This window comes from Manis pentadactyla, chromosome 19, assembly GCF_030020395.1.
Source record: "Manis pentadactyla isolate mManPen7 chromosome 19, mManPen7.hap1, whole genome shotgun sequence".
Lineage (NCBI taxonomy): Eukaryota > Metazoa > Chordata > Mammalia > Pholidota > Manidae > Manis > Manis pentadactyla.
Window position 1 is genome coordinate 13,706,601 of NC_080037.1, and position 5,647 is coordinate 13,712,247.

The window sequence follows — 5,647 nt, forward strand, 5'->3', positions numbered from 1 at the left end:
TTTTCAAATTCTGGTCCAGGCTGTCCATAAGAGGGGAATTTTGATCTTTATAGAGATTAAAACAATGTAACTTCAAAAAATATACGTTTTAATGTTCAAAGGGCACTGATAATCCTACCTGATCATCACACCAAAATGAGGTAAGCAGGGAAGATATTATTCCCATTTTCGAGATAAGGGAATAAGTTAAAAATCTTAAGGGACTTGTTCAAGACTCCATAGCTAATAAATATAAATAAGTGAGCCTTGACCCAGGTTCAGTTTGTTGATGACCTTCCCCAGTGCTCTGTATATCTACACCTCAGCTTGCGGCTTTCCTTTTGTATGAACTTTTGGTTTTCCTTTTGTATTGACTCGTAAATAATTTTTGCTACCATTTATATTAAAGTGGTGTTACTATGATAATTCATCTCAAATTAATACATAAGCTTAACACACTGATAATAAAAATCCAAACAAATATTTTCCTAATGTATTTTTAAATCTATTTCAAAGTAATAAAAAAATTAATTAGACTACTTATTTTTTTTTTAATTTAGGGGGAAAGCGCGAATGCAGTCTCCCACTACTACAAATTATGCAGTCGAGTTTCCCACGTTTGGGGAAATTGCAGGGGTCAGCACATCCGGAGTGCAATGGATAAGCCTCGCCCTGGGAAAACCACCTTCATGATCACAGTATCTCCCCTGCCAGGTAAGTATAGACTACTTAGTTTTTAAATGGTGATAATAATGGGAAAGCCAGCACTAGAAGTTATTAAAGCATTAGGTCTACAATAATTAAATAAGAATGGTACTGACATAAAACTACACAGAAATATGGAACAAAAGCAAAGTTTAAGAAACAGAGCTTAGTATAAATAAGCATGAAATGCATGAAACCTAGAACATCCCAAATCAATGGAGAATGGAAGCAGTATTCGACAGTTGATGTTAGTGTAATTTGTTAGAGTTAATCATTAAATCATATTAATACATATTAATCAAACTATAAAAACCTAAATATTAAGAAAATTTAAATAATAAAAATCATAAGAAAATGTCAGTAAATATTTATCCAATATGAATAGAGAAGAACTTGCTAAGTTTACATTCAATGGAAGAAGTTGCAAAGGGAAAATATATACAAAGGTGTCTTCAATAAACACTTTAATTTCCATATATCAAAAGAACATGCAAGCCAATATAAAAATAAACTAAGAGAAATATTTACATCAAGTGTAAGAGACAAAATTACATACTCTTACTAGATACAGAACTCAAACTAATATAAAAATCTGAGAATTCAATAGATAGGCAAATGATATAAGCAGATAACTCATAAAGAAGGAAATACAAATTAACAACAAACACACAAAGAAAAGTTCAACTTCACTAATATTCTCAGGGCAAATTAAAATGATATTTTACTTTTGCTTATCAAATGAGTAAAGTTTTAAAAAATGTAATTCTTGATACTCACAAGGTGCTATGAGGTAACACCCTAAGATTCCATGCTTTTGAAGGGTTTGCTGGGCTCATCTCACTGCAAAGCAATTTGACTTCATGTTTTCAAAGTCCTTCAACTATCCATTTCCTTGACCAGGAGCCTCACCTAAGGAAATAAGCAGACATATGTCCAAGATTTGGAGACAAGGAAGTCTCTATAATAAAATCTCCATAATGAAAGAAAAATGTGAAAAACTACCCAAATGTCTAAAATTATAGAATATTGGGAAAATATTGGTTCACATAGAATATGAACTATGATGTACTTATTGAAAGTGTTACAAAGTTTTTATTACATGAGGAAATACCTTTAATGTAGTGTTCATTAAAAAAATCAAGGAATAAAACTTACATGGGATATGAGTTCAACAACTTGTTTAAATGCCTAAATCATACAGAAAGGAACAGTTATCATACACACACACACACATATCACACAGGTTATAAAAATGCTATCAACCTGTCATCCATAGGGCCTTACCCTTGAATTTTTTTTTCAGGAGTGAGCATGTATTATACTAATCCATCAATTGCCCATTATTCATTTCCCTTACAACATTACAAGATGGTCTGTCTGCAGAAGACAGCTGTAGCCATGCAACAGAACACAAAGTACTGAATCCCAAACCTTTAACTTCAGTAAATTGTTTTGACCAGTTGATGTGAAGAATGTTCCTATAGTAAATGAATGACACTCATTCCTCCACCATAACCCTCGGAAATGAACTAGCACCACAGGTACACACTGGTCAGTAGGTTGTCTCTAGGAGATGAAAATTTATCATCTCATTTTTATCTTACTCCCAAATATCCAATTACATAGTTGAAAATTATGAGCTAATTATGTTTCTACTGATGAAGTTTCAATCATATGGCAATCTGTGTTAATCATAGAAATGGAGACAGTGTATACTAACTTAAAATGTCCATATTTTTTTACTACCCCATTTGATTAGAACTCCAATTTATCATCTGAATTAAAAAATAAGTCAAACCATGTTACGCTTTTCTTAAATTTAGCTGAGTTTTACCATTTCCATCTGGTACTGATTTTATATGTATCTCCAAAGTATGTGACACATAGGGTCAGATAAGGTCAGGGGTGGGCTGGTGCTGGCTCAGACCAGCTTAACAGAACCAATTCTGCTCCCCTTTTTCCAGCTTTGTGTTCAGTGACAATGCATTGTGAGCATGAAATCAGCCACAGGGAAGGTACACACTGGAGAACACCAAATGCCACAAATTGATGCTTTTTGCTTCAAAAAGGACAACATTGCATAGTGAGAACTTCAAAAATATTTCCTGTATGAATAAATGAAGGAACAGATGAATGAACTAAACTGTCATTAATAATAGGGAAAAGGGAACCATTAGAGAAAGACTAACCCATTTTCTAGTACTTTCAAGACAACTTGGTCTAAATAAAAATTTGAGTTCCCTGAGGCAAAAGTCAGAAACTATTATAATCTGATTTTTTAATTTTTCATCTAAGTGAATGGATAAAACCATGTTCCTTTTGAATTTAAATATCAAGGAATAAAGCCTAAAATGTTTATGGATCTAAACTAAGGGCTTATATAATGGAAAAAATATACCACCTCTCTCCTTACCTATCTGTGACTGTATAAAGCTTTCTCCCTTTGGAGACTAAGACAAGAACCACAAATATTTATCATCTTTTCTAGGTTCTTAAGAGTCCTAAAATTTGATCTCAGAAAATGTTAGAATGACATAAACTTTTTTTCTTTTTGCAAAAGAAAAAAATCTCTGTCACATGATAGTTCACTCTGTTTCCAGATAATTTGATGGTTAATCCCAAGGCCATATGTAACATACAGTTTTAACCCTGGCAGTGTGATGAAGTTTTGCCAGTCATAACTGGACAGCAAGCTTTCATTTAATACAATTAATTATAAACCAGGCATTATTAATCTAATACTCTGCTACTGAAATTTTTGTTGCCTTTGAAATAATAACAAAGGTCAAAGTGATCCTATCAAGTGATTCCGTAATATTTCTGGGCAGCAAAATAAAACTTAAATAAGAAGTCCAATCTCTTTTAAGGTTTCAAACATCACAATGAAACAGGATACATAAAGGAAGCCCACAATGCCATGGTCCAGGTGGCCAATGAGATTGGCTGGGCGCAGCTCCCCACTCCTCTGCTGGTGGTCCCTCAAACACACAGTGATGCTGTGTGTGCCTCAAACCCTTTGAATCGCAGTTTCTATGAACTCAGGACCATTGACCCCTCTCCAATTTATGTCAAGAGAAATAACAACAATTGTTCTCAATAAATTGAGCACCTGTAGCATGCCCAATATAATGCTAAGAGTTTATTATAAACTAATTTCTAAAGTGGTTATACATGGTAGTTCCTATTATCTTAATTTTTAAATGAAAGTAACTTTAGTTCAGGAAAGTTAAATCATCTTTGCCTGGCCACATAACCAATAACTGTTGAAGCTGTGATTCCTCCTTATATCGCCTGACTCTAAAGCTGAGACAACACAGCCTATAATTTTCAGGGCCACTTTAAGGAATGAATGAAACCAGGATTGACAAAGCACTTTTAAAAGGACAAATTGCTCCATAACTGTTTTCAACAATAAAATAACCCTTGTTAATTACACAGAAAAAGAAGATATTTGTTATATAACTAAGACAGACATCCAGTCATTTTCTCTATCCTAATTAGCTTGTCACTAATTTATGACTTGAATGAAAAAAATAAGTCACAGAATCTTAGTTTTTTCTAATCTCAAACACAATCATATCATAAACTTGATTGATCATCTCAATGCCCAGTAAGACCTGTATATGTTTAATGAGCATTTATGGACTGTTTACTGAATCCCAGAGTGATATCTGAATTGTTCTGAGTTTCCATTAGAGCAGTCAGCGCTAATCAAATGGATTTGCAGGTAAAAAGATTAATAATCTGTGTCCATGTGGCTCAAGTTCCCCAGTACACCAGTAACCTCTAATTTTTTTTAAATTGTGTCATCTTGGTATTGAAATTACTTCCCCTCATAAAGGTTTATATGTTAGAGATTTTACTATGAGAAATCTTGAAAATAGCAGGACAAAGGTACCATTAACTGAGCACCTTCCTGCCAAGCACACACAGTGGGGAAAGGATAGTCCTTTCAATCACCTGTGTTGGGGAAATTGAATCTCCATGTGCAGAAGAATAAAATTGGACCCTTGCATCATACCATATATAAAAACCAAATCAAATTAAAGACTTAAATATAAGACCTGAAAATGTAAAACTGCCTGAAGAAAACATAAGGGAAAAAGCGCTTTGACATTGGTCTGAGCAAGGATTTTTTTGTCTACAACCCCGGAAGCACAGACATCGGAAGCAAAAGTAGACCAATGGGATTGCATCAGACTAAAAAGCTTCTGCAGAGCAAAGAAAAAAAATGAACAGAGTGAAGAGACAACCTACAGGATAGGAGAAAATCTTTTCAAATCAAATTATCTGATAAAAGGTTAATATCCAAAGTATATAAGGAACTCAAACAACTCAATAGCAAGAAAACAAATGACCAGATTTAACAAATGAGGAAAGGACCTGAATAAACATGCCTCAAAAAAAGCTATACAAATGGCCAACAGATACAATGAAGAGGCACCCAGCATCACTCATCATCAAAGGAATGCAAACTGAAACCACAATAGCACCTCATGCCTGTTAAAACGTTATTATCAAAAAGACAAAAGGTAAGCTTTGGTAAGGGTATGAAGAAGAGAACCCTTGTGCGCTGTTGGTGGGAATAAAAATTGGTGAAACCACTATGGAAAACAGTATGAAGTTCCTCAAAAAATTAAAAATAGAGCTACCACCTGACCCAGCAATCCCATTTCTGGGTATTTATTTTCAAAGGATGTGAACTCAAAGAGATAGCTGCACTCCTATTTTCATAGCAGCATTACTCTCGATAGCCAAGATAGAAGCAACCTAAGAGTCTGCTGACAGAGGAATAAAGAAAACATCACACACACACACACACACACACACACACACACACACACACACACAGAGGAATATTATTCAGCCCTTAAAAAGGAAGGAAATCCCGCCATTTGCAACACTATGGATGAACTAGGAAAACAGAGAGGAAGCCAGATACAGAAAGGCAAATACTGCATGA

At 34.3% G+C, this 5,647-nt stretch overlaps 1 non-coding gene across 1 annotated transcript; it reads right to left on the reverse strand.

Annotated features, from left to right (window-relative positions):
• Positions 1–537: 537 nt before the first annotated feature.
• Positions 538–701, reverse strand: LOC118935739 (U1 spliceosomal RNA). The gene has a single exon (XR_005033972.1). It is a non-coding gene; the product is annotated as a U1 spliceosomal RNA (small nuclear RNA).
• Positions 702–5,647: the final 4,946 nt, after the last annotated feature.